At 29.1% G+C, this 19,926-nt stretch overlaps 1 long non-coding RNA gene across 1 annotated transcript; it reads left to right on the top strand.

Moving 5' to 3' along the window:
• The first annotated feature begins 3,518 nt into the window (after positions 1–3,518).
• LOC133693439 (uncharacterized) lies at positions 3,519–9,197 on the top strand. Its single transcript, XR_009842127.1, has 3 exons — positions 3,519–4,706; positions 7,827–7,892; positions 8,869–9,197. It is a non-coding gene; the product is annotated as an uncharacterized LOC133693439 (long non-coding RNA).
• The last annotated feature ends 10,729 nt before the right edge of the window (positions 9,198–19,926 follow it).

Raw genomic sequence — 19,926 nt, 5'->3', positions numbered from 1 at the left:
ACATGATATGATTGGGTGATCAGTCACACTCTAATGCAAGTGTTCATGTGCCAGGTTGATGATCTTTCACATTCTCACATCACAGCTCTTTACATTAATTAAATCACTGATTAAACCAAAATTCTTCAAGAAGTTCACAAATTTATTTCTATGATATACCCCTGTCAAGCTTTCCATACTCCATTTATTTGAAATTTGCCCTTTATGTGCAGATCTTGTAGCCTTTAGACGGTTTAATAAATGAATTGATCAAATTGCAAGCCCAGTTGAATTTAATGAAAATTATTTCCTTTTAAATAGAGCAGAGCTTTGGAGCTTATATGCTTAACTATATGATCATAACAATTTTAACATTAATCATTAAACATAAAATGCTCAAATTAGTAGGTAGACATCAAGCAAATATTAATACAAGTCAAATAATAGATGTACAATTTCTTTTTAGATTAACGTAAGTGTCCGGGTTAGCTTACGCGCACCTCGACTAATCTCTCAGGCCCTGAAGTTAACAACTATGTAAATATCTAGTGAAGATCATATTAGCAATCACAAGGCTCGAACCTGAGACCACAGAGAAAACAAATCCCTCACTCCAAAACTCTTAACATTGTACCACCTACTATATGGTTATAGATTTTGCAATAAGTAAATATGTCCCATCTCTTCATCTTCACACAAACACTTGAATGCAAACTGTTTTTAATTTAATCTAAATATAATAATAGAAGGGAAGTTCTAAATTGAATTGAAAGGAAAATGAAAATTATGAATAAATAAATAAAAGTAAAAAAATTTCCAAATGGAGTTAATTGGAAATTTAAACCTAAGAGAATCATAAAGAATTATTGTTAAATCTATAGAAGGTAAAATATAATTTATCCAACTCATAAAAGAAAAAGAAAAGGGCCAGGCCCAAAAAGAATTACCTAAAACCCTTTCTTTTCTACCCATGGTAAAGCCTAGCTAAGCTCTCTGCTGGTACCTTCGACGCTGGTGGGTTTAAGAGTTCGAGAGTTGGGACTTCGGTTAGATAATTAATGTTTTCAGTTATTTTTTATTTAAAAATATATTAAAATATATTGTTTTTTTAATATTAATGTATTAAACAATTCAAAAACATTAAATAAAAAATTTGAAACAAATAAATTTTAATTTTTTAAAAAACAAGATAACACCAAAATACCAGCCGGCCAAGAGCGGAATCTTGTTTGAAAAAAAAACATAAAAACAAAACCAGACACTTACTTGCCGGCGGCGACAACCTAAAGAAAGTAGTATGGTTAATGGTGTTGGAGGCTAGGAGTCTGAAAAGGTCAGTTGTGCCTTCTACTCTAATTAAGAATCCTTCGTCTTCCTCGTTGTTGTATCCTATCTGGTTTAGGAATTAGTGTGTGTCGGATCGAAAGCTTTTTTATTTAACATAAAAGAATGTGTCGAGGATGTTCTAACATAACAAAAAAAAAATGTTGTGAACTAAAAATTTATGTGTTTTTAATAAAAAAAATAGAAAATTATATATACTCATAAATATTAAAAAATATATTAAAAAACTAAGTAAAAAATCAAGAAATATATAAATTAAGATATTTGATCTCGCTCTGAGAAACTCTTCAATGTTATTTAATTTAATTATATGAAAATAAAATTAATTTTTATAAAAAAAATAATAGTTTAAATTCCAATGAAACAAACTATTCTCTAGTATAATTCTTGTTATTCTTATTAATATACTTTTTATTTTTTAATAAAAAAATATATTTTTTAAGTTATATTGTTTATTCAATAAAAGCTAAGAGAAATTAGAATAAATAAAATGATTGATCAATTTAAAATAATAATAATAAAAAATATATTTTTTTAATAATTTTAACTCGAATGTCGAATAAATTAAGAAAATACAAATGATATGATGATAAAAAAACATTCACATGTAAGAAGGTAAATAAAATCATGAAGAACAAATATAATTTTTGTGGTCAAAATTATCTTTTTTTTAATGTGATTTTTTTGTTATTCTGACATTTTTTTATAAGTAGAATAATCATTAAATAAAAAAAACAATAGTAATCCAAAAAAATATTTGCAAAAACTATAATGATTTAAGTTTTATTTTCATAAAATATTCATGACTACAAACTTAAAAAGAGTTTACATAGTAACTTAACATATAACATATAATAATTAACCAAATAATTGCTAATATTATAAAAAAAAATATTGTAATCTTATCTGAAAATAAATGTTAAATTGAAGTATATCTAATGAAATAACATCTTAAATATAAATTTAATTATTTTATTAAAATGAATTTTGATTAAACTCTAAGAAAAAAAAACAAAATAACCATGAAACGCTTTATAAAAAGAGTGTTCACTAATTTTTTTTTATAAAAAATATAATCTTATTTGTAAACAAATTCAAAACTAAATATTATTTAATAGAATAATATCGTAAATATAATTTCAATAATTTAATTTCAATTGAATTGTAATTAAAATCTAAGAAAAAATAAAAAATCTAGAAGGGCAGAAGTTGTCGGCCTTAACAAAGAAGGTCAGGCATGCGTGGGTCTACAAAGCTAGACCTGTGTGCTTGACCATCCTTTTCTTGTTATTCGTATTTTAGAGCAAGCGCTTTCTTTAAAAAATTAAAAATTGAGAATAACTGTGAGAATTTGCAGTTATGGAAGTTCAGAAAGGGGTGATAAAAAGAATCAAACTGTGAAAAGGGTTAAAAGAGCTTCCGAAGAAAGAAAGTACGGAACTTAAATGTGTTGGTAAAAGCATTTTTTTTTATGGGATGTGTGGTTTTGATGAGAACAGTGCAACAATGACTGAGGATGAGCGAGTACTCGAACTAGCAAGTTCCATCATCCACGCCATTAGTGTTTCTTTTGGATGCTGATCTTGTATCCTAAGAAGTTGGCTTTTGCTCAGATCCTGTCTTATCTTTTTCATAGATGCCCGTGGACGATTCTTCTGTCAGGGAAGGGAAAGAAAGCCTTCTCATTCGTGTACAAACATAGGTATTTCATCACATTCTGAGTACGTGGCTGTTGCAAATTTGCAAAAGAAGCCCTCTGTTTTGCTTATCCGCGTAGTTCATTGTGTTATTTCACTATTGAGGTGTCAATTTAATTGTTCACCATCTGACTTTACGAAGGTCATGAACTCTTCATTAGCTAATAGCTTCTCCTATCAGTTAGAAATTCAGAGTATAGTGCCTCTATGAAACTGAAAGCAAGTGCCTTTGTATTGACATTAACAGATGAAATGCAGTCCATGCCTTTAGCTGGTTTGCCCTATCGATGGAGTTGATGGCTTCTTGGTGTTGGGAAGTGTGGATTGTTCTGGACACCTATTGTTTCCAAACTATATATTGGTGGTAAAGGTACATTACTCTTTATTGTAGCTTCTTATTATGAAGGTACCATCGATTTCATTTTTTGTCTCCGTTACTGATTTTGAGTAGAAGAAGCGTCTTATCAAAATGGATTTCTGTTATTTTCATATATTATACAGCTTACTTATTCATCATTTCCTCAAGATTCTGGTGCTGGAGAAGGCAGTTGGGCAGGCCTTTGCTTCAGTCCAAGTCAATGGTCCATGGTGATTGCTTTCTTTATTGCACTAATTTTGTGTGTGTTGATATATACTCTGGCCATGGTGAATATCATTTCAATATCTATTGAACCAGCGAGAGATTGAAACCATCGCAACAGATGGCTAAGTGTATTATTACGTACTGCATTTTCTCCACGCTCAAGGAGATGACTGTGTCCACTGTTGATAGTGAAATCATTAAACTAAGTTGAATTCCCATTTCAAAACTCTACAGTTGCTTTATGCTTTTGAACCATCAATAAATTTATGATTTTGTGCTTCGGATATTATGGTTTTTGTTCAATGGGATTAGAAACTTGGAATTTTGGACAAAACTACAGCTGTGAGAACTTGACTGGAAGTTCTTTAATGACACTGATTTTGCAATGACAACATTGTTTCTGAACATCATTGGTATAGAATTTTAGCAGATGACATATTTCAGATTTATCCCTGTTGCTTGCTTTACATTCAGCTCCTTCAAACATAAATGATTGTCTCTATTACCTGTCTGAACATTCTGTGCCTTTATCATCTCTAGTTCCAGGCAGTCATAGCACGTAGCTTTTACACAAAGCTTTGATGTTTATGACCAAGACATCCATGAGCGCACTTTACACGCGTTAGTAGCAGTAAAGTTGTTCTTTCTGGTATCGTGTTAAATACACAGTCAGAAAAAAATGTATTGTATTTTTCATAATTTAAAGAAGAGAGTGGCGGGATCTGTGATTTAGGGATGGTAGAGATTGTGCTGGCTGGAGTTCATCTGGTTGTTAAGGGATTTGTTTTCTAAAATACACAGTTACCAAAATATAGAGTGATTTATTGAATAGACCGAAGGGAACACCTTCCTTCAGTCTAAAATACATCAATGTCCAGCATAGAACATCTCACCCTTTAAAATTTCTCTGTCCTTCAGAATTCCTGAATTTTTTTCTACTTCTTCAAGTAACTTCTTTATCCTGAATATTGTGGTATCTTTAATTCATTTATTCACTGATTTGGCTATGTTGCAAGCTCTGCTACCCATCCTCATTGAACTTCATGGAGAATTCAGACCATGGAAGTGGAAATTTTATATTAGCCGTTGCTGAGGGCTGCCAGGTAAAATTGTGTGTTTCTATATTTTCCCATTTCCCTGTTTGTATACATGTCGTGCTGCTCTGCTTCATCTCTTGGAATTACTGCAGTTGACGCTGTGTGACTTGAGAATGAAAGAAATGTAAAACCAAGATTTATTGTCTCATGCAAATGCTAAACAAAGATGTACAGTATAAGCCTAGAATTTATTCATGTTAAAACTATAAACATGTAAAAGTATAATTAATAGCAAATATAATTTCAACACAAAAAAATTATAAAATACTAGCATGTATTTTAAACATATATTCAAACTTGTAATTCATATAAAATAAAAAGTCATAGCATGTTTACTAATAATAAAATTAATTGTGTTTAAATTAAAACAAAAAAGGTACTTGATGAAACACTTTAAAGTAATGAATATTTTATTATTGTCAATGATTAATCATTTATCTTTTATGTAACTAGAATGTTTGTAATATGTCTTTCAAGATTCTAACAATACCATCTTAATTTAGATGCATTTCTAAACAAGATCTTTAAATTAAATATTATATAACTTGAATATCTCTTAGCAAGATGAATTTAAACTCTAGATTTGAAAGAGAAACTAAAGTATAAAAATGAGAAGAAAAACACTAAAAATAAAACGAGGAAAAGTGTGTAAAATATGGAAAACTCAAGTTAGAAACTTTTTCTTCACCCTCTTCTTTATAGTGAATTTTAAAGGCTAAAAGATTTAACAATTAATAATAATTAATTCCTATTATTATCAACATTTGATTAGCCACCACAAAATAAAAATTAAATATAAAAAACCAAGGGTTTTTATAGTTGAAAAGCCAAGGGTTTTTTGAGATTAATTTCTCATTCACCCATAATTTGTTTAATTAAAACAAGTTTTCAACAATCCCTACATGAATGAAAATTATTTCACAAGTTTGAAAACGACCCAAAGATTTGTTGAGAGATACTGATTTGGTAGATTACTATATCAGGATAAATAGCTTTTGACTTTGAACTTTTCTTAGTGAAATACTATCAGATTTACTTGGCTAAGTAGAGAACGCGATGTCTTGAACTATTCAGTATTTTGTGTAAACCAAGACAATAGTACTCACACAGTTCTTCTAGAGAATTTCTCTAGTTCTTACTATTATGTTTATTTTAGTTCTGAATAACTTTTGGATTCATCAATGCTTTAAAGATTCAACATTTATCGAAATTATAAAAGAGATGACCACATTTCTCACTCATATAGATGCTTTTACATTAAGAGTATTCTGTTATACTTCACATGGTATACAAAGATATGACAATCATTAAGAGCTCAACTCAACCTTTACCACGTTGCAAGTAACATTTTTTTAATCATAAGAATATTAAGAAATAATAATTTCTTAGTAGTACTAAGATTATTGTATAACTTGGTATCTCATTTCAACCTAGATTTTAGGATCTTTTGTCAATCAAGTATGATTACTATTATTTATTTTTTTTCTCTTTTAAAAGCTTTAAATCCATTCCTCTTGATGAAATATAAATAAACTCATAAACTCTCTCGTGACATGTGATGGTGATGGTTTAGGCAGATAATGGCTAGAGTATAAATGATTGCATATTTATTCTTCTGATCAACACATTATTTATAATGTCCTCTTAATTTCTGGTTGTATTCAAGATGAATAAAAAAGATCGGGGAAAAACTACTCTTCCCCGTATCTAATGTGTTTGGTATTGCTATAGTTGTTGTGGTTGTGGTTTGAAAAAAATTGTTTTATAAAAAGTACTTTTAGTTGAGGTTGATTTGAAAAAATAGGTGTTTGGTTAAAACTGTGGTTGAAATTGAGGTTGAACAAAGAGTAGTTTAATGTGTTTGGTTAAGAATGTTTCTAAAATTGAGGTTATAAAATAATTTTAAAAAATATATATTAATATTGACGGTTTTTAATTTAAATATTGTAAATTTAACTATTGTTATTACATCATGAAATAAATAATACTTTATATAAAATATTTTTTATTGTTCCATTAAATTATCCACAATCCCATCATGTATGAAATATATCCGACAAAGACTATATTTTTCATAAATTTTTTAAGAGCGCAACAACATCAGGTAAAATATAATCAGGAACAAAATTGAGATTGCGATCAAATTCTGTAAATGTGGCGTCATCAAGCGATCTTCATTTAATTTATGTAGTTATTGAATAATGTTTAACACTAGTTTTTCGAATAAAACAAAATAAAAAATAAAAAGTATTTTTTTATTTTGTTGAGTCGAATCCAGTTCAATGCATTTTTACCTTTGAACCGGACTGGTCCAGCCGGAACAGTGGAGCATGCTCCACTGTTCATGTTCATCCATTTTCTGATCACAACAAACAGCAAAAGGCTGCTTCTTGTAACCGGCGGTTGTGCCACATTTTAGTGGTGGGACCTACAATAAAAAATTATGGTAGGAACATTGCCAAACATTAAAAAATATGAATGCGGGTGAACCTCACCTACAACCACGTTACCAAACATTACCAAACGGGCACATACATCTTGAACGTCGATGGTCACCAATTTCCAGATGGGCACATTGCTCAAAATATGAGGTCTGTTTTTATTCGATCAATTTCTCCCCTCAAATTCTTGTCTTTTCAGGCTCTTCTCCATGTTTTGACATCCAAGGATAGTTTTAGCTGTTGTATCAGCAATGGAAGGAAAAAGAAAAACCATTGTTGTAGTATTTGTTTATTGATTTTTTGCGTATATAGTATCTTTATAAAAAAAAAAAATACCTGTTCATGATTTGATTGTTTCACTGGAGATTAGACAAAAGAAGAGAGAAACCTGAAGCTAAAAATAAACTCCTCAAGTGAGTGTCTAGTGCAAGTCTGCTCCTTACAGATCCTCTTCTCTCACTTTCCTGCATTTAAAGGGATCTCGCTTGTTCAAATTCATTTCATAAATTACTTCACTCATGAGGTTTATTGTTTTTCTTGAACATCAAATTGTAATGGTTTTCAAGATTAAGAGCGGGGTTTTCTGGCCACATATGCTAGCATTTACAATTTTTATACTGAAGCTCCATGTCTTCTTGGTTTTAATGCTTCATCCTAAATTGTTTTGCATTTGCTACAACTGCAGATAACTGGACTTGCGTTCTCATTGCTTGACCCGGATTACATTTGTATCCAAGGGGTTGATTATGAGGTGATTGCTTTTGAAGCAACGACAGCTATCTCCTTGTGTTTTACTGCTTTTCTTGCTCAGCATTTTTTAGTCCTATTTAAGTTTCCATTTCAGTTGCCTTTAAAAGCTTCTGCTTCCCCCTGTTGTCTTTTGGCCATTCCCGCTTGTTCAATTGGGGGCGTTTTCACTCTCTTCGTAAAGACGACAAAACAAAATAGAACTGAAACTATAATTGCTTTTGCTTTGTTGCCATATGGAAAGAAAGGTATTTTATAAACTGCCATGTATATATGTTCTTGAAGTGCATGGAGAAGGAAATTGTGTTGGAATAAGGAGAAAATGTACAAAGAGGACGGGGAATTCTCCTGAACACAGAAACACACAGCAAGTTACGATGCTGATACACCAAAACTCTCCATGCTCTCTGAATATGTTCTAGATAAACGCCTTGTACATGATCATCTGTAAACTGCTAGAATGTGAAACGGTAAATGTTTAATTTTCCTTGCTTATGAACCAAACTTCTTTAAGTAGAGAACTCTAAAGGCTTATCAGAAACCTTTCAGGTATAGAAAATGGTAGATAGAAAGCTTTGAAGTATAGACCCAGAAAATGAGACTGGATCCATGTGGCTGCCAAATGCCCTCATGAAGAAAATAGGAGTGTGGTAACTCTTTAACTTGTACCAAAAACTCACAACCCATTTTGTAGTTCCATCAAAGCAGTGTGCTAGAACAAGTATCTGGAAAGTCTCGCTCCTCTAATGTTATTATTTGGCACTTCTCATGTTATTGAAATGTGTGACCTAAGCTGATGGTAACTTTCATAAACTGTATAGTCTTCTGCCTCAGCCAAGTAATTCCAGCCCTGCTGTTGTGAGCTGGGGTTGCATTGAACTAAGCTGCCTTTCTAGTTAGCTAATACAACACCATTGATGCTGTTTTAATATGGGATGAGCGAGCCATCTCACTCTTTTACTTGTCAATCCCTGTTGCAGTGCTCCAACTAGGATGTAATGGGAGGTTGGTGTGCTTCTGCTAGCGTCTTCTTGGCTGATAAAAAGAGTGAAATAAACATGATAGCAGATCCTGAAAAAGGGAGTGAATAAGCATGGTGGTAGATCCTTGAAAATGGATATCCTCAGAGTTGTTCAGATATGTTCTCATCTTTCGGATTGGACGCTGCTGCTTGGGCATCAGGATTTTTAAGCAGCAATCCTTCTTACCAGTTATTTCAAGCAGTCGTTGATCCTCCAGTCAAGCCACCAATTGACTTCTTCGAGAAGTTAAAAATATATGAGCAACTCCTACCACCAAAGGTGAGTATCTATTTAAAACGATTTAATTTAATTCCAAACTGATGTTTTTTTTTAAAAAATGTGAATTGGACCGAATAAAATAATTAAATTGCTAAGTTTGGTTTTGTTTGATTCAATTTTATGTTAGTTAAAATCAAATCATTTGAATTTGAATTGATTATTATTTAATTGAGCTATTTTTTATAGGCTTTGATTTAGTAATGAATTTTTTCATTCGGATTTTTTTATTCAGCTTGGATTGGTTTTTTTAGTTTTTTAAATCTTAAACGAACCAATTGAATTAAGAAAAAAAAATTTGAACAAAATTATTGAAGTAATCAGGTTTGTGATAACAAATGGTTCTAAGCAATTAGGTATGAATCTGCTATAATTAAATGAGAATATGCCTTAGATAAATTACAAGAATAGCCTAACAAATATATTTATGAACTAGTAGGACTGTTTATTGCTCAAGAGAAGATCTGATCACACCAGATTAGAATAACAACTCATAAGGGCTATAAATTTTTTATCTGATAGTTAGATTGTATTTAAATTTTTATAGAAGTTTTCAGAGGTTGTTTTCTTATTGTAGCTATTGTGTTGCTATCATTGGATTTTTAGATTTTGAAAATCTTGTGGGGCTCTGATTTTGATAATTTTTGTGATTTTTCTTTTTATTTTCATATTTCTTATTTATTTTGAGTTTTATGCTACTTTCTTTTATAATTTTGGACTTTTGTTTTTGTTTTCTAGTTTACGTAGAGATCTTGATTTATTGAAGACTTTGTAAACCTTTATAAGAAGAAGACCTTGTAAACCTTCCAAGAAAACGGATTTTATTGTCATTATTTGAGAAAAAATAAACTTGTGAATTTAAAATATTGTATATTATTTATTTAAATGTCGTATTTATCTTCTGTCTGCTTCAGTAGTCCAACAAATTCAAAAAACCATTCGTTTAATTTAATTGTTGTATGTTCTTTGATGTGTCAGTCTAACCTTGTCGATTTGGCGGAGAAATTTATTGTAACTTGCGAGATTAATGGCTTTATTGGCTCTTAAAAACTGAAGCAAATGAGAAGAAGGCGAAAACCAAATTCCAGAGATAGAGATGGAACGGAGGCTGCAAGTCAATTATCTTTGCCGCCTCATGCCTCCTAGTCAAGATAGCAAATCCAATATTGAACGTATTTTGTATCTGAATTCTCTTTTCTTTCCATGTGTTTTCTTGTCAAAGCATCAATCTGTGGATGACACTGAACATTTCTGGATTTGAAGCAACTGACAGTGCACAGTTTGATAGAGCCTTCTGGCTAGGCATGGTGGACCACTGGACGGGCCTCTTTTATCTTTTCGAGGGCTGCAATCCCTGTGGATTTTTCAAGGGTCAATTTACCTAAATCAAGAACTCTAATGGGTCTAGATTCTAGACTGCTGTCCTGTCCTGTTCGAGGCCTGTCAGAGGGCGTTCTGGACTGTTGTGTTAGGAAGACCAGAAAATCGGGTCCTATCGTTCGAGATCGTCAGTTCAACCAACAGCTCTTCAGCTGCGATGATTAAGGTATTTTCTTGTTAGTTGTTGTTTTTAAAAATAATTTTTAATTAAAAATATATTTTTTTAATTTTAAAAATAAAAACCAAACGTCCAGTACCTCTCTCCTCAATAATTAATAACCCCTCTCGTATGTGCGCCTCTTATTTTATTGTCAAGACGATTCCGACCTTCCAATTTATGGATGGGACATTTAAATGAACATCATGTCGGGATATTTCTAGTTTTAGCAAAAACAAAGAAAAAGTCACATAGGCAATGAAATTTAATATTGAATTGCTTTTTTAGACATGATTTGAAATTGTATTTGTTTTAAATAAATTAATTTCTTTGATTTTTTTACACATTATTACCATAATAATTTTTTTAAAAAAATTATTATTTTAATATATTTATAAATCAAAACCAAGTTGTATATTATAACCATTGACCAAGAATCAAGAAATACACCCACAACCCGTATATGGCAACATATATCTTAACTAATTTTATAAATCTTAAAATTAATGTTTATATAAATTTTCAGGAATTATTATATTAGTAATTATATAAACTTGAATATAAAATTATAGAAAAATAAATCTCTTGATTAGATCATTTCCTAGATAATTCGAGGCAACGCATTCTATCATCACCAACATGTGCTCGAAGAGATTGATATCAGCAATTTATTTGTGATGTAAATAATAAAATTATCAGTGATTAAATGTTGGTCGTTGTTTCTTAGGCTAAGAACATGTCCCTGATCTTGTTGAATAAATTTATCAAGAGACGTGCAGCGAGAGGCTAAACTTTTCGTTTCACTACACGTCATCCACATAATGATGGCAACGAAAGACACGTATGGGTCATTATATTTTATGGACCGCAACTTGATGGCCCCAACAATAAAATACAACGGGGTCAGAGCTTCAGCAGCCATCAGGTCCGATGCTGACGGTTTATTTGTTGCCACACCCATACGTAGGCGTTTTTTAATGCATGTAATTTTATTTGGTGTTTATCTTATGCACTTGTGAATTATTCATGCGTCAATAAAGTATTGAAGATTTATTTAATTAATATGATTTAAATAAATTATAGGTTAATAACAAGCTAATCTTAAAAAATTCTTAGTTTTTTTACTAAAAAAATCTTAGTGTTTTTTTAAATTTAATTCTTGATTTATAATGATTAAATAAATGTTGATAATAGTAAAAAATAATTCTTTTACTTTTTAACTTTAAAAAATCACAATAAAAAAAGTGAAGGAAAATTTTCTAACATGTTTTTTAAATATATTTTTACGTATTTTTCCTCACCTTGTTTTTAATGTTTTTCTTCTCCTTTTATGCTTTGATTTTTTCTCCCAGATTTAAAGCTTGAGTTCATAATTTGTTAATAAATATTTGATTTTTTTTATTTTTATTTAAAGATCTTGTTTCAAAGTGCATCTAAACTAAGGTGGTGGTGTTAAAATCTTGAAAAACATATTGCAAACATCTTAGTTGTACAAGTGAGGAGCAATAAAACCTTAAAAACAAATGATTCATCTTTAACAACAATAAAAGTTTCATTCTTTAAAAGTGGTTCCATAAATAAGTATTATTTTTTATTTTAATTTAAGTATTGTTATTTTTATTATTAGCATGCATGCTAGAACTTAGATCTTATATATATATATATATATATATATATATATATATATATATATATATCACACACACTAGCATGCATACTAAGTATGTATTCAAACTTATAATATATTGAAAACATGCTTGTCTTGAATTTTATTTTGCATGTTTATATTTAAAATTATATGCACTTTATGCTTACCTTGAACTATATTTTATGTTTTGTATGCTCTTGTTATGATAAATTAAACATGTTTACTCACTAGTCTAATATAATACAATATATTTTGACAACAATCTTGAGGCTTTATTTTTTATGTTAGACTTTGTTTAGTTAATCTTGTGGGAAATAATAATAATAATAATATAGATTAATTGTGAAAGAGGTTTTTAGTATCTTTAAAATTTAAGTTATAATTTAACTTTCTTTTAATTTTCTATATTCTCACATATAGTTTTAATTTTAATTCTATATGTTTTAATCTATATCCTTTTGGTTTGTTATGTTTTTTTCCTTCTTTTTTTGTTTAATTTTAGAAGGTTGCTATATAACTTTATTTTAAAGTTATAGTTTATGTTCTAAAATTGTTTTTCATATTTCGACAATTATCTAGTTGATTATTTTTCTCATATACCTTATTGTTCATATGTATAAAAGATTAGTGTGGTGAATAGATACGGTCATGGTTGTTAAAATGTGTTTTAACTCATTTTACGAGTTAAAACACAAAAAACGTGTAGAATCGGGGTTGAAACTCGAAAACCAGCAAAATCAGGTTGACTCAATCAAAATCGTATAAAAACAGGTTGACTCGTAAAAAACATAAAACACATAGCGATTTCACGAGTTTACCAAAAATTTCACTTTCACAGTTTCACACTTTCACTTCACCAAATGGCAAATGCAGAGTTGCAGACAATTAGAAATGCAAAATTGCAAATGCTCTTTTGACTCAGCACCACTGCACCGTAGCACCAGTCTCTTTCCAAGTCCCCATCTCCCACTCTCCCAGTCTCCGTGACCTAACTCCTTTTTCCTTTTTCCTTTCCCCTTTCCCCAGCAATTTAAGAAATCACTTTTCCCCGATCCGGAGCATTCTTGGTGAGGCGAAGGTAAGAATTGATTCCCAATCCCAAGCTTTGTTTTTTCTGTCTAATGGTGGTGATTAGAGACAAAAATCATCTAGGTATTCTGTGAATCTGTGTTTATCTTCTGGGTATTCTACTTTTACTTGGTTTGCTGCTGGGTATTTTTTCAGAGGAGGAGTGGTGCTACACTGCTCTCTGTTCACCTATACTCTGTTTGATCTTGCTTGCTTTGGTGTTAAAGATTTTGCAATTTTGCATAGACAACGAAGCAACAAAGCATTATAGGATTGCACTCTTGTCAAGGCCACTTTCCATTATCTTTAACTAAGCTTCTTAATTATATGTAATTTGTCTACGTATTCTGTGACTAAGATTGTTGGTTCTTGTAACTAAGCTGTTTTTGTGTGTTGTAATTTCTTGTAACTAAGATTGCTGGTTCTCAATGTGTTAAGGTTTTTTATATTTTGCATTTAATTCTCAATGTGTATTAGTAGATAGGTCAGTCTTGGATTGGAATGCCTTTTGCAGTGCTTCTATTGCTTTTTTGTGAATTGTAAATCATTAGATTACATGTTGTCACCTGCCATACTTCTATAGTTTAAATACCGGGAAACAAACATTTCAATTCTTTTGGCAATTGGCACTGTATTTGGTGGGATGCTAAGAGCCTTGCACGACATCTTTGTTGTTATTCTTATTGACAAAAATGCATCATTTGCTGAGACTTTGGCTTGTACAATTTTTACATTGTTGAATTAGCCAGGTTGAACGTGAATAAATGATAGAACTGTAACAAAAAATAATTGCTCTAATCCTGCTATTAGCCAGGTTGAATGTGAATTAGCCAAGTTGAATGTGAAATGATAATATGCAATTGTTTGAGTGTAAAAACAGAACAGTGAGGATTGAGGAACATAATCTCCTTCAACATTCTTGAATTTACTTGATATGGTATTATGCGATAAGGTTTTAAAGCTGATATTACCAAATATTTGTATATTTGTATTGCTTATTTTACTTTTATTTGAATTATCTATTTTAAGATGTTTGGATATTTGTATTGTTTAAAATATTTTTCTTGCGATTTTACAATTTTTAGTTAAAAAATTTTACTTCCGATTTTACGATTTGAGTTTACGAGTCGAGTTTATATTGTATGTTCCGTGTCGTGTCAAAAAATCATTTTTGACAACCTTGGATACAGTCTAAGAAGTTCTATATTAAAAGATTGAGTTTTAAACAAGACTGCTTGTAACCACTCCAATCTTTTATAGAAACTTATTTAGTAAAAATATTATTCATACAATACTATTTTTGTATATGGTACAATTTGCATATGAAATAATGATAATTGAACATATCATAATGAACAAAATAGAGCTCATCGTCGTAACTGAAAAAAGGGAGTGCATGTTGATGTTATCTCGGATAATTTAAATATTTTAATTTATTAAATTGTTTTATTATAGTTTTTTATTACTTGTTTTCGTGGAGCCGAAATATTTATTTATAAATATTATTGGCTTTTATATATATATATATATATATATATATATATATATATATATATATATATATATATATATATATATATATATATAGATTGTATCATATCTTTTACTCCTACTCAAGATTTGGTTATGCCAACCATTGTTGCTTCAGTAAGTACTACTTCGGTAGTGATGATTCCACCATCACCTTCTTTGATGCATAGTAGAAACCTAAAAATTCAATGGATTAAACTTTAAAAGGTGGTAGCAAAATATATTATTCTATCTGACTACCTTATACTTAATAAAGTTCTTGACTGAAGAAATGCTAAAATCATCAGAAAATGAATTTGACTTTACTATTATGGTAGTTGTGGATGCACAGAGTCATATTAATTTCACGTGTAAGAACTATATCTTAAATGGGTTAGATAATACACTTTATGATGTGTATAGTTCAATCAAGAGTGGAAAAAAAAACTATGGGAATGTTTAGACAAAAAGTACAATTGAAGATATCAGTATGAAGAAACTCATAGTCAGTAAATTTCTAACATAATATAGTTGAAAATCATGACATCAATTAGGAAATCATTTTGAGAAACAACTAGACATTTTAGAAAATAGTTGAACAATAACAAAAATGGTCGAACCATTTTGGTTATTGTCCAGTTTTAGAAAAAAAAATTGTGTTTCGAGCCTGAAAAAATTTATAAAATCATAGTTTTTGTTAATCTAAAATTTAATTTACTTTATGATTTTAGAGAGTTAAAATTTTTATAATTTTAACAAAATTTGGACAAAGTTTCCTCTATATAGATACTATATTCAAAATTCTGTCCCGTTTTAAAAAAACCTATAAAAAACCATAGTAGCCCTCGATCAACAAATTCTAGGAAAACTTAACAAATTCTTAAATTTCATAATCACAAGTAGCCTCAAGAATGCAAAACAATAATATATATACATGCAAAATAAATAAAAATAATTCAATAGTACAATATTCAAGTAATACCTAAATATTAAACATAACTCATTTATCTATTTACATCTACGTCGTCTAATAGATGATTCAGGTTCAGCAGTAGCATGACTGAATTTAGCTCTTGTACTTGCCTTAGTGGCCTCGTCCTCTGCCACAATATCATCAATAATTAACCTCTCTTCAAAGGTATTAAATCCAGAGCAACAAACATTTAACTACCGGGATGCAACTGTGTGGATTTTGTTTTCTTCGTCGGTATTACGAAGATAAAATACGACCTTCCGACCCTTCCATAGCATGTGCAATGTGACATCGTTTAATTGCATTAACCAATTTATTTTACTATTGAATGTCTGTCTAACCTCCAACTTCAGACCTTTTTGACATACGTCTATAACAAATACCCGATCATTAGAAACAACAAAACTAAACCCAAAAACATCTCCAAAATTAGGAGCATGAGGTATGATTTCATCATCAACAACATTATTATCATTTACCATCATATTCAGGTCTGGTGAATCATCAAATTTTTTTAAAATAATTTGTATTATTTTACTAATTTTTTTATGTTTACCGTATTAATTTTAAAAAATATCCAAAATAATTAGTAATTAGAGGATGAGTCCTTAGAGTAGCATACTCCACAATGTAGGCATGCGGCTTGTGATGAATACTATTTTTAGAACGGAGGAAAAAACTATTTGTACACATTTGAGCATGCATTGGCTGTGGTTCAAAAGAAATGTTTTTATTAGCTAATCACTACGATGAATAAATATTATACAAGACAAATGCAGCCTTATGGGTGTGTACATACAGAGAGAGAACTTTAATCTAACGGTCAAATTTCTCTGCTGGTTGAAAAAATGGTTGTATGGTGAAAGATGTATTCAGAACTCTATTGAAAATAACAGTTCACCTACTAAAATAATTCGAAACCTCCAAAAGAAAGGCAAATCAAAATTTATATTTCTTTCACTTAAGCAAATTAAAATAATTCTATAGTTGCACTGAATTTATGATGATTTTTTTGGCTGGAAAGTTTTTTGTGAAAAAATATTTTTTTATTTAATTTAATTTCTTAGTTTTTAAAAATTATTTTAATGTATTAATATTAAAAATATTTTTTTAAAAATGTATTTCAATGCATTCTATATAAAAAATATTTTAAAAAATAACTGCTATTATAATATTAAATAGAGTCTTAAAACTATACAATTTTTTGAAACCCAGACAAAATTAAAATGCCTATATATTAAAAAAAATGTCGTCAAGGCGGATAAAAATATGAACTATTTAAATTTTTTATTTTTCATTGTTCTTGTTCTAGAAAATAAATTTATGAAGAGATTTTTTCCTTCTTTCTTGTTGTGTAATGGATGAACTTTCCTATTCAATCATACCGATCAAGTTGATATGCTAAAATTAATTAGTTGAGAAAAACACGTAAATTAATTAGTTGATGTGCTAAAATTAACATGTGCAAAATAAGAAGAGTTACTAAAAAAGAATAGAGAATTAAGTCATATTAAATTATTAATTAACTCGTTCTCTATCTCAGAAAATCACACTGCTATGCTCACCTAGTCATGTTTCATGTTCATCCAGTTCAATGCCTGTAGATAGCGGCAGTCCACCCGTGAGGCAGGTGGTCTTGTTGTTAAGGAAAGGGAGGTTCTCTTGCAACGTATAATTTAGACTCCGTATGTGGAAAGTAACATTTTTTAGAAAATAGATTTCTAAAAGAATAAATTATTTTTTAATTTGAAAAATACTTTTTAATATTTTTCAATATAGTGAAAAATAAGTTGGAAAGTAAATAATTAATATTTTTTTCACGTTTATTAAAAAGAATAAAGATCAAATCTGATAAATAAAAAAATTGAAGGATGATAGAATTAAAAAAAAAATCATAAATTATTTCAAATAAAAAAATAGTAATCAAAAGAATGGGAACCAAATATGAAAGATTAAAAAGTTGAAAGAAAATAAAATTAAAAAAAAAGTTAGTCAAGATTAGACCAAGTCGATCCGATATATCGTTGTCTTAATATTAAAAGAAAAATAGTATTGTTTGATATGTTATCATCTAAAAAGAATGTTGTTTAATATGCATAGGTTTTTAAATCATTGTTGATATTTTTATGTTACCAATACCTTTACATTTTGTTTTTTTTTAATTAAATAATCTAACCCAATGACATAGCATGGGTCAAGGATCCACTAAAAACTTCAAATATATGAAGAAAATATTGTTACCCCACATCATAAAAAATATGAATTGAAACAATGTTTTTTTTTTTTTTATCATCATCATCATCATCATCATTGTTTCTTCAATATTATATTGATTGAAACTTGGAATTGATTATTTATTTTGATTTGTCTTTTTTTTTTGTATGGTTATTGAGATCTTAAAAATTGTATCAACATCCGGTTGATGCTTAATTTTAAGAACAATAATTTGATTTTATTATTTTAAAAAAATTAAAAATAAGAGGATCAAAATTGACATAAAAAAAATAATAATTTTTTTTTAAAAAAAAACTATTAATGCTTGCTTTTACAAAAACAAATCAATTCTATTGTTTAAAAAAGATTGAGAATGAGGGGATTAAAATTAAAGAAAAAAAGAATGGGAACCTTTAAAAAAAAATGGCGTGAGAGCTTTTTCGTTTAATTTTGCCTATTATTTTTTAAAACATCTTTTGTTGTCCCTTTAGTTTGGCAATTGAATAATTTAGTCAAAAACTTTATTTTTCTCAGCTTCTAGTTTTTTAGTTTGGGAAAGAAGAGAGAAAAAGTTTCTATAAAACAGTAAAATAAAGAAAGAGGTTAATATGGTCCAATTTCACTGATAAAAATAACAAAACTTGATGTCAAAGTATTCATTTTAATTAAAGGAATGCTATTGAGATATTATTTTAGCTTTTATATTGTCTAAAAAACCAATCTGGGGTTTTTTTGAGTTGGGAAATTGGTTTTTTAAGATTATTAGAGTGTTTTTCCGTGTGTATTTTTACGACAACAAAATGCACTACCTGATTTTTTGACCACCTCTATGATAATTAAAAACTAGACTTATAAATAACGCATCATGTGCTTTTTTAAAAAAAAACAAATAAACAAACAACTTATTATCTATCCATCTAAATAATAATAAAAAATTAGACCCATACGACGTTGTGCTCACATACCAACACATTGAGCCTGAAGCTCCAGTTTAAGTGTTACAGGAAATTGTGATGAAGTGTAGAACCACTGTAATGAAAATCTACCGCTGGAATTTAGGCCTGTTTTGGTTGCTACCTGACATCTGCAGTTTTCCATTGAGGATTTCTCAACTATCGAGCTTAGAATTTTAAATTGTTGCTTTATTACCAGTAATAGAAAATTCATGTTTGTTCACTCAAAATTAATTGATTTTTTCTCTTTTAAAATTAATTTAGTTTGTCTAAATGGTGGGATGACTGCTATATTTTTTGCAACATTTACGAGATTATGAAAAGACTTGAAGAAATTCCAAGGCAAGGCTATTTTAAACTAAATTTAATTGAAACATAACTACTGTGATGATCTTTGATGACTATGTTGTAGCTATCATTTATGTTTTTTTCTGTTTCAAAAATATTTTAAAAATATTTTAAATTTATTTTATTTTTTTACTTTAAATTAATATTTTTTTAGTGTTTTTAGATTATTTTAATGTGCTGATGTCAAAAATAATTTTTTAAAATTAAAAAAATATTATTTTAATGCATTTATAAATAAAAAATATTTTAAAAAACAATCACAACCACAATTCTAAATACACTCATATGAATCACCTAGCATAGAGCGAACATAAATGCTGGTAATAACTAAAAATATATCTTTTCTACTATCTCAGTTGCATAAAAAAAAATAATTTCTTTAAACATAGATAAATAAAAAATAAATTATAATATTTAAATAATATTTAAAAATGTAATAATAATTGTTTTTTAAAGTATTTTTTTTAAAAATATATTAAAATAATTTTTA

The sequence above is a fragment of the Populus nigra genome, chromosome 5, assembly GCF_951802175.1.
Source record: "Populus nigra chromosome 5, ddPopNigr1.1, whole genome shotgun sequence".
Taxonomy (NCBI): domain Eukaryota; kingdom Viridiplantae; phylum Streptophyta; class Magnoliopsida; order Malpighiales; family Salicaceae; genus Populus; species Populus nigra.
This window is presented reverse-complemented; position numbering and strand designations above follow the sequence as displayed.